We start from the raw sequence: 16,018 nt of genomic DNA, 5'->3' as shown, positions 1-16,018 counted from the left end.
TCCTTTCTTTCTTTCTTTCTTTCTTTCTTTCTTTCTTTCTTTCTTTCTTTCTTTCTTTCTTTCTTTCTTTTTCTTTCTTTCTTTTTTCTGACATAGGGTCTCACTCTGTTACCCACACTGGAGTGCAATGGCATGATCATGGCTCACTGCAGCCTCGACATCCTGGGCTCAAGCAATCCTCCCACCTGAGCCTCGTGAGTAGCTGAGACTACAGACATGCATCAACATGCCCAGTTATTTATTTATTTATTTTTTAAATTTTTGTAGAGATAAGGTCTCGCTATATTGCCTAGGCTAGTCTCAAACTCCTGGGCTTAAGTGATCCTCCCACCTCGACCTCCCAAAGTGCTGGGATTACAGGCCTGAGCCACCTCACCTGGTTGTATTTTCCTTTAATCAATGACATTCAGCTTCCTGCTGTCCCCTCCAAGAGTGTGAAGGGCTGTCGTCAGGTTGTTGCTGGAAATATTAAAGCAATCAGAAGGCTGGATCATTCCTGTAGCAGTATTGGCTGAGTGTCTACTGGGCTGGAGCCATTGGAGAAGCCAGTTCTGACCATTACCCGGGGTTTACATCTGAGTCCATGGACTTCACTCAAGTTGTTGGCGTAGTTTGGATAGTAAGCACTTGAGTTTATGACTTCTAGATAATTTTTCACTATAGCAGCCAGAGCTCAGGGTAAGCAAAAGGGAAAACTATGATATATTTATGGTTTCTCTCTGGCAGTGCCTTAGGACTGGAAGGTGGTACATTCTGGAAGGTGCTGGAAGTTGGGCCAGTAGGAACTGAAGGGATGTGAATAAAGCACTGATAGCATCTGCCACAGTCCCTGGTGAGTTCGTTCTCATACTTACATCCCTCTTAATTTCAATCTGTCTTGTCACCGATTCTTAGTAGGGGTGACTGTCAATACTTTTAAAAAGGAAAATAGGTTGGGCACGGTGACTCATGCCTGTAATCCCAGCACTTTGGGAGGCCAAGGCTGGCGGATTGCCTGAGGTCAGGAGTTCAAGATCAGCCTGGCTAACATGCTGAAACCCCATCTCTATTAAAAATACAAAAATTAGTTGGGCATGGTGGTGCACGCCTGTAGTCCCAGCTACTTCGGAGACTAAGGCAGGAGAATCACTTGAACCCAGGAGGCAGAAGTTGCAGTGAGCCGAGATTGTGCCAGAGCAAGACTCCATTTCAAAAAAAAAAAGGAAAATAATTACTGCAGAAAGGTTAGTGGGCCAGGGTACAGTCCCTACACAGAAGCTGGTTCCTAGGTCATAATTAATATTTATGACCCCAGACCTTAAAGTCTGAAGGGTCTGAGACCTCTGAGTTACTTCATCTCTATTAGTCCATAGTTTCTGTAGCTGCACATTTGGTTACTACCAGGAAAGAAAACACCTAGAGACATGCCAACAAATCCCCTTAAGAATCAGCCTCTGTAATATATCAGCGACTCTATCTCTTCCTGATAATCAGGTAACTTCTTTTTTTGCCTGTTGCTCTACAGGCATGAGGAACCCGAAATAACTACATGGCAGCCATCACTTTAGGGCTAATATAGTACTTCCTGTGGCTGCTGGCAGAAGAGCTCCCCATTTCCCAGTGAGAAACCATAATCTCTGGTCCAGCAGACCTTAACACTGGGGAGGGGGTGGGGGGACAAATTCCCCAAGTAGATCATGGTGTCAGGAGCCACTCCTCCTCTTACCCCTCGTTTCCTAAACCCATGAGTTCTTGCTGCTGGGGGCATTGTACCCTCAACAACGTTGATCTAGACAATATGCCACATTTTGAATGACACCACCCAAACCCTGCAAGTGACATCCTCAGGCTGGAACTCCAGTTGTACCTTTAAAACACCATTCAAATTTTCTACCAGACTACCTCTAGGGTGATATAGTATAGAGTAGGACCAGTGAATACCATAGCTGTGTGTCAATTATAATGCTTCCTTCCCTGAGAAGCAAGTCTGTTGGTCCAGGAAATGTTAGGTGGGATCCTGAAAAGCTAATCAGATCCTCTATGAGTGCTCAAATATCTTTCAAATGCTAGTGGTATTACAGAAGACAATCCACCAATATCCCATCCAGATCCATCGCGAATACTACAGTACACAGGATAATTACCTGCCACTTATATCCCATCCAAATCTATCCTCAATGCCACATTAAGTTGGGGCTTGCCACCACACCACTTACCACCAGCAATGGGATTTGCTTATTGCTACTTGTCAAGCAAGTGATGTAGCTCCAGACTGTATCCCAAGGATCTGCTTCCTAGGATTACTTCTGGTACCAATTGTCTTAGCTTGTGTTCTACCAGAAGCAGATGCTGAGCTCAGTTTTTGAGTGTAAGTGGTTTATTGCGTAATTGACCCCAGGAAATGTCAGTAACAGCATGGAGAAAGGAGACAGCAAGGCTGTCTATAAAGGGCACATTATCAAATGAGCTTTGGCAACCATGGGCGACTGGAGCAAAATGCACTAAGGGGAACTCTGGAAGACCAAGTGGTGCCCATTCCTGAGTTATCTCTTCTGAGGGGCGAGGAAGCTGGGGCATTCGTTTATCAGCTCCCATCTGTCATTGGTAGAGGCAACTTCCGGGGGAAGACAGGAGGGCTATTAACTCCCCCACATTTCCAGCCTGCCACAGTGTATAGGGACTGAAAAAACTGGGCGTAGGAGAAAACTTTCAGGCAAGACTCACAAGTGCTGGCACTCAGAAGTTGATCCTGTATGCCCAGATGTGGGAAAGGCTGAGGCACTGTGGGAGTGGTCTGCTACAATGTGCAGGAATTATATATGGATACCAATTAATAGTTAACACTTATTGAGTGATTACTATGAACCAAGGGTGGCTCTATGCGCTATATGTGTATCTCATGTATTTCTCACACCATGAGAATAGTAATAGGGCTTAACTATCACTATCCTCATTTTCCAGATGGAGAATCTGAGGCTCAGAGGTGTTAAGCAATTTCTCCAAGGTCATTCAGCTTGGATTCAAAATCAGGAACTCTTCACCTTTCCAGAATATGGAGGACTATGATACAACTGATAGTAAGTCACCAACAGACACTGGCTGAGTGAGACTTTCTTTAATACCGAAGGCATTAAACATCACAGAGGCAACTAAACAGAGCAGAAAACCTCATAGCATGCTCTTGGTTGTAGGTACTGATTTGAGCGCTCGTGAGGATTTACAGCAAATAATAACAACGATCTGGAATTAGGCCTTTAGCAGGCATGAGAAGCTACTCTGTTCCATGTGCACAGGCTTTTTACAACCTCCACGTCCCACCCTTATGCTATCTAAAATGATTCTAAGGTCTATAGCTATATATTTACCCCAGCACATTTCTGAGGATTGATTGTGAGACTGGATGAATCAGTTGTCAGTTTTCTAGGTGTCGTGTCATTCAGCAGGTCTAGGCTTCAGGCATGCATGAGGTTTGTCTTGCAGAGGGGAAGAGTGAGGAAGTGAGGGTAAATCTCCTGAAGCAAAGAAGCCTTAGAGAGGACTCAATAAGAACTAGAAAGGCAAATGTCTCAGAGGCCAGCTAAGTATCAGAAAATGAGGAAAGCAGGCTCAGTGCAAGGTAACAGGGAGTGTGGCAAAAAGGCCAGTACATACCCTGTCTAAAAGTGGCAGTTGCTACTCAGCTCAGCCAAGTACAGTAGTATCCCTTTATCTAGAGAGATATGTTCTGAGACACTCCCCTCCCAGTGGATGCCTGAAACCATGGATAATACAGAACTCTATATATACTATGGCTTTTTTTCCATCTAATAACTGAAACAGCTACTAAGTAACCAATGGGCAGGTAGCATCTATGCTGAACAAAGGGGTGATTCACATCCCAGGCAACACAGAGTGGGACTCAGAGATTTCATTACGCTACCCAGAACAGCGTGCAATTAAAACGTATACATTGTTTATTTCTGGCATTTTCCACTTAATATTTTCAGACTATGGTTGACCCACAGGTGGCTCAAACTGCAGAAAGTGAAACTGTGGATAAGGGGGTACTAGTTTTACTATTTGGGAAAGTGGCCCGTTGCTTTCAGAGAATCAACAATTAGTTGAAAATACAAATTTCTATGGGTAGTTTTCTAATTTTCAAATGTCAGTAGCTAATTTACAATTATCTAAAATACTATGTGGGCTAATTTGTGAGCTTTGCCTTAATGTTTGTAAGACTAATTGCCACTGGAAATGGAATTCTGCCTGGCTGGAACCCTTAGTGATAGAAATAGAACCCGTAAGTGGCGGTTACAGAGAAATAGGCCTTGGTCCAAAATAAGAGCACATTTTCTATTTAATATTATTCAAAGGCAGAGTGGTCTGCTGTGGGGCATGAGTTGCTCATTTCTATAGATGTTCAAGTATCAATTGGTTGACATCTTTGCCAGAGCTGTGTAAAGGAAGACCAGCCATCAGATAGACGGGATGTTAGGCTTCACATCTCTCTTTCAAACCTGAGCTCCTTTGAATCAAAAGCACTACTTTTTCATGAAGGTTTCAATTCAAAGCTGGACTGGGCATTCAGAATGAGCCTTTTGGTTTTACATTCTGTGTCGTATGTAGAACACATGTGTGTCTCTTCTGGTCTGTTAATATAGGATGGGACTGAGATGCCTTTTCCAAGGGAAAATGTTTCAAAGGCTGATTATTACTATTTTAGACTTCCTATCTCTTGGGTTTGTCTTGCTCTGAGTTGGCCTGTGTTTCTTCAAATCCACTCAGCAAGGTTCAGCTTGGCTTGGCTGTGTCTCTGCTGGTATTATTTTCTATGGAAATACATGCACACAGACTCTGATAATTTATACACATTCAGATGTAACCATAAGGAGAAACCAACACTTTACTATATATTTTTAAATTGCCATAAATCTGAGATGTGGAAATGAACAATTTTTCTTCTTCTGAACACATATATTTGCCAATATTGGTATTTTCTGCACCCTCAAAAATATTGACTGTATCAGTATAACACTGAAAATGCGGACATTTAAGCAAAAACAATTTGGCCAATTAAACCAGATACATCAATTAATTCAATGACAAAAATAAGTCAAAGAACTCAGCTTTGGCACATGGAGGCATTCAAGACACCAGCATCTGTTTTATTTTTGACAGCAGCGTCTGGTCCTTATATATTCATCTAACACTTTCAGTAGATCTTGACTTCAGTATGAAACTTGCTCACATTTTCAGATCTACAAAGGACAGATTTTAACCATTATTCTGAAAATGCTTTCCTTTCCATAAGAAAATGAAGAAGAAAAAAGCCTGCTTTATATTAAAATGCTTATTTTAGCCATGAAGATAAGCCCCAGCCATTCTCAGATGCTGAAATACTTTGGTTTGGAAGATCTTTACTGCATGGTTCTTGGCTTGGCGCCTCATCACGCTAGAGAATCCAGTCTACGTGAATGTTCTGTTTTTCAAGCATTTGTTTGCAAAGTCTAATCTGGAAGGGGAATTAATATTATTAAGGACCTTTTATGTGCAAGGGCTGTGCCAGGCATTTAACATGTATTACCTTGTTTAACCCTCACAATGACCCAGCAGGGTAGGCATTACTACCCACATGAGAAAGCAGGCTCCGGAGCATCAGAATCAAATCAGAGCCTGGGACTCAGGGCAGCCAGCTCCAAGGTCACACAGGTTTTGTTCTTTTCGTTTGTTTGATTTTTTCAGCATAAGAAAAATGATGGGGGAAAGGAGAAGAGAAACCCATTGTAAACTTAGGTAATCCAAAATTAAATTTCAGGGACCATTTATGAAATTATCTCTTTGAATCGTAATTCCAGTTACAAATTAAATTTAACTGTAGGGAGACCTGAGTACAAACATTCATTGATTCTTAGCCTTACAGTAAATTTGTGAGATCAAAACTTCCTAAATCCTGTTGCACATGGTACTAGCTACTACTGACTTTGACTTTCAGTTGTTAGACTGATCATTAGCAAACAACTTCTGGGCCAAGTGCCCACATCAGCTTTCAGTGAACTTCGGGATTTTTCTTTGCTCCGATTTGTAACAATCTGTGTATGCCTTCTTTGGTAACCCTGATGAGTGCTCAAAGTAGGACTTTCGGCAGATATCCTAAGGCTGATATCCCAAATCTGCGTTTGTTTTTTTCCTTGAGGATTAAACAGTATGTTGAATCAACATTCTATCAAGAGGCTTTGTAGTGCTTTTACCAAGAAGTTTTTAGTGAGAGCTGCATTCAGTTCAACTTTCTCAGTTCCTTCTCCTACCCTGGTTTAGTGTGTTGAAAAATCCTTTCACATCAGCATTTATGCAGCATATAATTTTTTTACTCTCATCCAACAGGCACATTTGGATTTACTATTTCACTTGAACAGTTGGTGTTTACTGGCAGCAACAAGAACAAAATTTATAGCAGCAAATGGAAGCTGAACTCGCATGCTGGCTTTGCACTGAAGAACTTTGTGTTTGCCATTTCCTAATTGTGAAAACAATATGTCCAAGATTTTGCAGTCATCAGCATTCTGATGTAACGACTTCCATCTGGTCAAAGGAAGAAATTCAGAACCTCTATCTTCTTTTGAATTCTACTTCAATGCAAAGGTAACTGGCTTGGGGGAATGTTGGAAGACAGAAGAAATTCAGACAATACATTCTGAAAAGCAACTATAACATCCAGTTTTCCAGGGGATAATTTTCCTGAAGAGCAAACAGGCATAGGGAGAGAGTTTGTCATGATCTTCTTGATGGAAGCGGCTCTAACTGGAGCAAGATGACAGGATTACTTGGAGGTGAGAGAGGATAAAGAAAGCAGGATGATTTGTGGCGCATTCCAATCAGAGGTAATAAGAAGTCAGAGATCCACAGAGACCATGCAATTGGAGAACAATATGGAGGCAATGGAGGCCAACAACGTGGTAATAAGAAGCGGTTTAACATCGCATCTCATCCCATCTGGCATTCAGAATTTGGCGCTGGTTATTGAAATATGAAGCTCCTGATGGTCCTCACACTCCTACAGTGACCTTCTTCACTCATTAGCCAGGAGTTGAAGCTGAAAGAAATGTAGCATATCTCAAATGCTTGCTTTGCATTTTTATATTCATTGATTCAACAAATATTTACTGAGCACTATATTACATTTTAGGAATGGCATTAGGTCCTGGAGATATGGGCTAACACACATTTCTTGGCTACCCATTATAGATAATTACATGAGAAACACAAAATATGCATAGAAGGGCCCTAATTTTGAGCTCAAACAACCCAGGAAGAAGACTTTTCTATAGCTACCTTTATACTTGATATTAATCTTTTTCTCTATACTTTATATTCATCTTTTTCTTCCTGAAATGAGAAGGGAAGGAAAATAGAATTCTAGAAATAATCTTACAGCTGCCCTTCACTCTATGGAAAAAGTGAGCTCTTGACAGGAAAGGGATTCTATCCATGATCTGACAATTCCTAAACAGCAACAGCATCATGGACATGTTTGTTCCTAGAGTCATAAACCTTCATACAGTAGGCATTCAGTTAATACATACTGATTGGCCTAACAGAGGAAGCTGGGCTTGATCATGAAATAAACTAGGCTATGAAATCATGGCTCCTAAAAGCTCATTAAAGGCAGCAACATGGAATGGAGACTGTAAGGAAGTTGCCTCCCGCCTGCCTTCTTCCTCAGACACATCATCCTGCAGATGTGAAAACGACCCAGACTCTGCCCGCATGTGGCCTCCAGGACCAGGAAGTAGGGCCTTGCCCCACCCTCATGAAGATGGCGGGCTCTGTCACAGAACTGCTGCTCTGCCCCTGACTCCTCTCACTCCCATGCTCTGTTGGAAACTCAAGCTGTGAAATCACAAAACGCAGAGAGGAAGTGGTCAACTATTGCACATACTCAAGCTACGTAGTCTCAGTTTATTCCATTCTTGCAGGATCATTGTAGGAAGGCATAAGAGTCCTGCTTACTGGTGAGCCACTGAACACAAACTCCCTTCTCACCTCTGCCTCGGATCCCACCATGCCTGAGGTCTAGGGCTAGAAGCGTTGTTTCATCCACATTAATTCAGGTCCTGGGCAACGTGGCTATTTTCTGACCTGTCTTCCTTCCCACCCTAGTGGTGAATTCTCTTTCTGAGATCTCAACTCCTCTCACCCAGCTTTTTCCAAGCAACCCTAATCAATCCAGCATATCGTTAGAATGTTAAACCTAAAAGGAAAAGCCATTCTGTGAGTACGTTTATGTAACAGGATATTAAAATGAGACCTTTCCTCTTGTCTCAGTGCTAGCTGACATCTTTGAACTGAGAAAAAAAATGTTGTTAAAAATGCTCATCTATGGCCGGGCGCGGTGGCTCATGCCTGTAATCCCTGTAATCCCAGCACTTTGGGAGGCCGAGACAGGCGGATCACGAGGTCAGGAGATCAAGACCATCCTGGCTAACACAGTGAAACCCCGTCTCTACTAAAAACATACAAAAAAATTAGCCAGGCATGGTGGCGGGCACCTGTAGTCACAGCTACTTGGGAGGCTGAGGCAGGAGAATGGCATGAACCCCAGAGGCAGAGCTTGCAGTGAGCCGAGATCATGCCACCGCACTCCAGCCTGGGCGACACAGCGAGACTCCGTCTCAAAAAAAAAAAAAAAAAAGATGTCATCTGCTAAGGAGTGACCCAAAAAAGGGTCCAATAACCCTGAAACCATTGCTCAAATCTTAGCTATATAAGGGGAGACTTGTAAATTAACGAGGAGGGCAAGGATTTTATCAGACAGAGCTTTCAGGCTGCTAAAATGCTTCCTCCTCCCTTCTCATGTGTTTTCCCCTCATCTTACACAAATAAGAGGGGGCCAGCGAATCGCTTGCAGAGCTGACCTAGGACCCTTAGGCTTCGGGAAACATAGAATGTATTAGTGTCTATTGCTGCTGAAGCAAATTAGCACACATTTAACAGCTTATACCTCACAGTTCTCTAGGTCTGAAGTCCAGTGGGCACGGCTGGTGTCTGGGCTTCAAGCCTCACAGGGCTGAAATCAAGGTGTTGGCCAGGCTGCACTCCCTCCTAGAGGCTCTAACGGAGCATCTGTTTTCAGACTTCTGCAAGTTGTTGGCGGAATTCAGTTCAATTTGCCTGCTGGACTGAGGTCCCTGCTTCCCTGCTTCCCTGCTTCCCTGCTTCCCTGCGGGCTGTCGGCAGGGACTGCCATTGGCTCCTTGCAGCCTCTCTCTGATTCTTGCACAAAGGCGCCTACATCTCAGAGCCAGCGAGAGTGTGTGGAATCCTTCTCACGAGGCCACGTCTCTCTGACTTCAGTCGGGAAATGTTCTCTGCTTTTAAAGGCTCATGTAATTATTTTGAGCCTACCCGATAATCCAGGATAATCCCCTCATCTAAAAATCTGTTACCTTAAACCACATCTGCAAAGTCCCTGTTGCCGTGTAATGTAAGCTATTCACAGGTTCTGGGGATTAGGGCAAGGACATCTTTGGTGGGGGCCTTATTCAGCCTACCACATAGAGATTAGTACCTGAAAAGCCAGAAGGTGAGAAGCTAGACAGAGCAGCCGGTGGCAGCTAAAGGAGAAAGGGGGCGAGAGCTGGAGGAGTCGCACTTCCATGCCGATGGCATGGCAAAGGGGATGTTGCCCCGGAGGACTCGGAGAATGGAGCTGGGCTGTCAGCCGAGAATGGGACTCCACTCAAAAGGAGGAACCGCCAGGAGACGCAAGGAACCCCCGCAGGAAGAAGTCAGAGATGGAGGAGGGAAGTCATAGCTGGAGGAGACACGTGTGTTAGGAAGCTGCAGTGGCAGTTCCCTAGTGGCGGTGTTTCAGAAGAACTCTGAAGATGCCCCTTGAGAAAAGCATCGGCCTTCAGACAACGTTTACACCGGATAACGCTACCAAATCACAACCTTGCCTTTCTTCCCTACTGCTGTTCCGAAGTGGGAGGACCCAAAGGCAGCAGAAGAGTCAAAGAAGAACAGCAGAAAGGCAAGGTTGGCTGTCATGCCCTGGCACACCTTGCTGCTACCCTGCAGCTCCCTGCCACCTGGCCATGTATTGCTTCCCCTCTATACCCTGCCTAGGCAGGTCTGGGCTGGGGACACAGGAAGCTTTGAGTTGGGTGAGCAATTGAAGCTTTGATTTTAGACTGAACTGGACCTTCAAGATCTCAAAACACAAAGTATTTGTTAGTAACTGAAAGGTGGCATAAATTTTAGATCACCTCGGATTTTGTCGCCAAATAAGGAAACAAGTTCATTGGGCAGCTCTAAGAAAGAATAGAATTGCTTCCTGCTTGGTCTTTTTTGTTTAATAGATCAGATTCACAAATTCCCCAACCCTTCTCTAGCAACGTGTAGGTTCTGATTACCAAGGGCTATCTCAAGAGAAGGGCCAAACATCTCCATTAACAGGAACTCAAGCCCTTGTTTCATTGAAATGTTTGGTTACAGCTTAATGACCACAATTGCAAAGCCAGAATATTGAGTTTTTATATGATATATTATTTACATGGAATAATGCCCTCTTGGTACCATATTGAACATAGTAAATTCTCTGATAATTGACACTATACAGAAAGAGTACTTTGAGAGATCAAGGAAGGCTAATGTTTTTTGATCTCTAATCCTTGGGCTACCTTTTCCGTGATGTCATGGAAAGAGCATTAGACTAGTTATTGTTCTAGAACTGGATCTCTCACTAACTATATACACATGGGCAGATCATTTTACATTTTTGAGCATCAGTTTCTTCATGTGTAAGGTGGTAACAACAATGTCTGCCCTGCCTTGTTCATAGGATTGTAGGGAGAATCAAATGACATAATGGTCGTGAAAATATATTTCTAAGTTGTAATCTGTATAATAAGGTATTACGAGTAATTGAACATTTATATATATTCTGTAACAGGTTGTAAACTTTTAAAGAGATCTAGTACACCATGCTTAATGGCCTATTTTTTGAAAGACACATCAAAAACTGTTGACAATAATTGCTTCTAGGTAGAGACATGATGAGAGTGATGGGAAAGAGGCAGACTCATTTTTCACTCAATTTCCTTTTGTATCTCTTGAATTAATACTATATAAACACATTATGCATTTCATTTAAACCAATACAATTCAATAACTATTTGAGAAGTTAAAGAAAAAAGATATATCTATTCTGAATAATAAATTGAAAATAATCTAATCTTCCTGTAAAATGGCTCTTTAGGATCTTTAATACTTTAGGTTTAAGTGAGATGATTTAATTGATGCAACCAACACAGAACTTGGCACATAGTAGGTATTCAAAAAGTGGTAGAGCCCTTTGCCTTGAGGCCATGATATGACTATCCACTCCCAGTGAATCTGCTATATACAAGGATATAGTTAATGGGATGCTGGATATTAGAAAGTTTATTGGATTTTACCAGGATGTTGGACACAGATGGTAAGTGGAAAATGCCAGAAAGTTGATGAATCATCTGGTAAACTAGTGGAAAAGGTAAATGGAGCCAGAAAGAGGCCAGAGAGGGCAAGGAAACAGAACAGGTCTGGAGAAAGGCAACTACAGTCATTATCTCATGTAACCCACTTTTCAGTTGCTGATGTTTCCAAAATGGTAAGTACATTTTGCAAACTGGAGTTATTCTGATCTTCATGCTATTAAATGCTTATTAGTTAACAAATAGCATGAAATCTCATTAGCTAGGCTGTGGGGTTTTTTTGTTTTGTTTTTCAAATTTAGGATTTCTCTTCATTTTATGGTAAGGAGCAGTGAGTCCATAAATCAGAACACTTTATGAGAAGTTCTAACACCTAGCCCTAATGCCAAGACTGAGAATCTGATAGCATAGCTATTAAATAATAAGACCCCTAAAAGACTTCCATTTCTGCTAACAGCAATGCCCAAGGCAGCCAGACACTATGTCTCCCTTTCTGTTTTAATGTAGTCGCATCAATTCTGCTATTCTGTTATAAAGCAAGCACCTATAATGACATTTACAAAACAGGCAAAATGAAAACGGAACAAAAACTCGAGCTATCACATGCAGAAATCACCACTGATGCTAAGACACTATAGGTAATATTGACATAGCTATGGGAAAATGTTAAATCTTGCTGCTCAAAGTGGTTCTTAAACAGCCTCATCAGCATCACATGGGAGCTTGTTTCCAATGCAGAATCTCAGGCCCTCCCCAAAGACCTACAGAATCAGAATCTTTAGTTTCACAAGATCCCTAAGTGATTTCTATGAATACTGAAATTTGAGAAGCACTAATTTAAATCTATCAGTGTGCTCCAGGTTTAAAACAAAATGTTGCTGATGAAAAGATAGCAATTGTTTTATCTCAGAAATGAGAAATGGTCAACTTTGGATTTTTCCTTGAGAATAAATAATTAATACATAAATTCAGCCCAAAACATAACATGGAAACACATTTCCAAAGAAAAAGCTTTGAGACAGTGGAACCATTTGGGAGCCATGGAAATTTAAAGAAGAAAATAGAAGAAAAAGAAGATCAAAGATGGAGGCTCTAAGTCTTGGCAACTGGTTGAATATAAAGTCCTGTGAAGACTGAAGATTCCCCTCTGGTGATTAGAATGAGGGGCTATTGGCTGAAAAAGGAATCTACTAACTAGTGAGGTACCAACAGAATGGAGCGCCAAACTAGGACATTTAAAACCTGGGATTTTTTCTTCATGGGATTGTCTGTTTTCTGAATCAGTCATTCTGTTTCACAACCAAGAGTTGCTTTTATTGCTTTCCCCACCATAGGCCCTTGATTTAAAAGGCTTCATCTATCAAACACTCCCTTTTGCTAAACAGGAGTATTTCCCCGTTTTTATTCATTAAAGTCCTTTTGATCAGTGTGAGATAATGTGTGTGACCATTAGATTTGCTGTAATTCTAGACAGAAGCAAAGAAACTTAATCATTTAGTTTGTATATATAGTTTTCCATATATGATTTTGGTTTGGTTAGAAAATAACTCAAGGACTTTCCCTAATTGTGCACATGAACAAGAATCCATTGCTAACCTGAGTGAAATTTCTCAGGACTAAGGTAAGAAGAAGGACTAAGGTCAACAAGGGGGATTATAAAATAGGAAGAGTTTTCCTACTGTTTCTGTAATGAGGTCTTCCCATTAACAATTCAGTTAAAGTCACTAGGAATTAACCTACACACCTAGAAATACTCAGACCTGTCCCACTTGGAAACAAACTGGAGAAACAGTAGACATCAGCAATCAGCAGGTGACTCTTTATTTTGAATTTGGGAATAATAAAATAAAGAAAAATCATTTGTAACTGTCACTTGCGATGTAGAAGGCCCTCATCATTCTAATTGCAGGGGCCGGGTTATAATCCATTACCATGAGTAATTTCTTCTGGAAAGTGCCTAAATAGTAAACCAGACATAAAGCCAACTTTATGTTAAGTTTTTGGTGATTTAAGGAATTCTGTTACAACAGACGACATTTTTGAGAGTGGAAATATACTTACATGGAACCAAAGTCTTAACTCCATGAGTAACTTTTAGTTGGCAGAGGTGAAAATTCTTCTTGAGCATTTAAGCATGGAGATTTTTAGTAAAGTTTTCAATTAATTAAAAAAATTTAAAAACTCCTTCCTCATATAGAGTAACTTTAATAGGTACCTAAACTAGCTTAAATATTGAGCTCTGTGTTGACACTTTTGGAGAATAATGTGGCAGCTGTTATGTTTGAATGTGTATTTGGATCCCAGCATGAACAGACAGGAAACAACTGTTTTAAAATCTCTTTTCTCTGTGTAGGTTTAGGTGCGGTCATCTTGGACTTGAGTCGTGTTTGTGAATTTTCATGTGTTACAACAACCAGGTGAATATACTGCTGTGGTTCAATGTCAGTAGGAATTAATACGTGCTTTAGTTAGCAAGTTAGAATTGGCTCACATTAGATGTGACTTTCGACAGTTTTACAAGAAAAATGGAATGAATTGAATATAATCATTTGAATTAGAGTATCTTTTACAGTTTCTCCATTCCTTTGGAGCTGATGGCAAGCCTGGAGAAGCATGCTAAAACAAGCTGACCCGAAAATCACATTCTTCTAGTTCTCACTTTGTGCAGTAGGCACAATTCAAATATTGTAAAAGAATATCTGTTGACTTGGGGATTTGTTAACAAAGTTGAAAAACAAGCAAATTATAAACCAGTATCGTGTAATAGATAATATTTTTATGGCTATCTCAGTGGTTTCGTTGGTTCCTCCTCCTGGGCTGGCAGCTGATCCTGGGCATGCTCTCACATTAGTACAGAAACACAGGAGACCGGGCCAACCTCCAGGACATCATCCCTATTGCCTTCTACTTTGGGCCAAAGCACATCATGTGGCAAGCTGAGAGTCAAGGGGCATAGATACAACCTCCAATATGTTTCCGTGTGTTTTCTTTTTTCCTTTCTTCCCTTCCTTCTTCATATGCCAGTCAAACTTTGTAAGATCTTTAAAAATGGGGCTCTTGCAAGCCTAATGACTAGATCAGGGCAAGATCAGGCTGAAACATCCTTTAGGTGAGCCAGATCTAGTGCTTTGCCTCCTGCATTTTGGGAATGTGATGATGTATGTGAGAGCACCACTAAACTGCAACATGTAACCGGTGTGAAAGACACACAGATACCATCCCAGACTATTAGACAGTTTTGCGGTTGTTATTGTTTTATTTTCATAGAGAGGAGCTATTTAATTTACTTAGCAGATTAACAAATTCTCAAACTAAATTCTATCCTAATATTCCTCTTAAATTTGTCCTGTAGACATGTGGGACCACTTTCTCACTTATTTCTTAACAGAGAGGAATAAGAACTGGTCACAATCCTCTCTATACTTAATTTGACATGATAAAATTTTTAAGATGAAGAAAAGTAGCTCCCTAAAATTATAGAAAAGGTGAGCAAATAATTGTATAAATCAGGAAAGGGAAGCCCTTTCTAAGTAACTTAATGTCAAAAGCAGGAGCCCTAAAGGAAAGAAAACGTAGATTTGGCTATATGTGAATTCAGAATATTTATATATTAAAGCCCAGTGTGATGGTTAATATTGAGTGTCAACTTGATTGGATTGAAGGATGTAAAGTATTGTTCCTCGGTGTGTCTGAGGGTGTTGCCAAAGGAGATTAACATTTGAGTCAGTGGACTGGGAGAGGCCAACCCAGCCGCAATGTGAGTGGGCACCATCTAATCAGCTACCAGTGCGGCCAGAATAAAGCAGGCAGAAGAAGGTGGGAGAAAACGACTTGCTGAGTCTTACAGCCTTCATCTTTTCTCCTCTCCTGGATGCTTCCTGCCCTCAAACATCAGACTCCAAGTTCTTCAGCTTTCGGACTCTTGGACTTAGACCAGTGGTTTGCCAGAGGCTCACGGGAGGCTCACGGGCTTTCGGCCACAGACTGAAGGATACACTGTCAGCTTCCCTACTTTTGGAGTTTTGGGACCGGGACTGGCTTCCTTGCTCCTCAGCTTGCAGACGGCCTATAGTGAGATTTCACCTTGTGATCGTGTGAGTCAATTCTCTTTAATAAACTCCCCTTCATATATACATCTATCTTATTCTGTCCCTCTAGAGAACCCTGACTAATACATCTAGCACTGAAAAAAAAAAAACAAAATGCAAGTGATAAACTGGGAAATAATATTCATAATATATATGACTTAAATGTGTGTTATTTTTGGTTATATTATTTATGTTAGTACCAAAATGGCAAAAAATGAATAAAAATAATACTAAATTATAAACAGAAGAAGAAACAACGGACAAAGGAAGTCAAATTTTTGAAAGATGGAGAACAGGTAAAAAGATCAACAGAACTGAAAACTCGACCGCCAAATACCTGTGAAGGAAATGCCAATGAGAAGCAAGCCAACTCTTGCAAGACAGCACTAGAAAGTCTAGGGATGGGAAGTACTAGCTAGTGTGGAAGGCAAAGTATTTCACAGCAGGAACAACACAACATCCAATAAGTATGAATAATACCTTCAAAATCACTAGAAAAGA

The 16,018-nt window shown here is 41.2% G+C and overlaps 1 long non-coding RNA gene across 3 annotated transcripts; it reads left to right on the top strand.

Annotated features, from left to right (window-relative positions):
- The first annotated feature begins 323 nt into the window (after positions 1-323).
- On the top strand, positions 324-15,496 carry LOC116273571. 3 transcript variants are annotated; one of them, XR_004181891.1, is made up of 4 exons: positions 324-619; positions 727-832; positions 2,941-3,056; positions 6,340-8,290. It is a non-coding gene; the product is annotated as an uncharacterized LOC116273571 (long non-coding RNA). The 3 variants fall into 3 exon arrangements; XR_004181890.1 differs by adding an exon at positions 13,783-15,496 and having other exon boundaries at positions 327-832; positions 6,340-6,597; XR_004181889.1 differs by having other exon boundaries at positions 331-832.
- The last annotated feature ends 522 nt before the right edge of the window (positions 15,497-16,018 follow it).

This window comes from Papio anubis, unplaced genomic scaffold (assembly GCF_008728515.1).
Source record: "Papio anubis isolate 15944 unplaced genomic scaffold, Panubis1.0 scaffold89, whole genome shotgun sequence".
NCBI lineage: Eukaryota > Metazoa > Chordata > Mammalia > Primates > Cercopithecidae > Papio > Papio anubis.
This window is presented reverse-complemented; position numbering and strand designations above follow the sequence as displayed.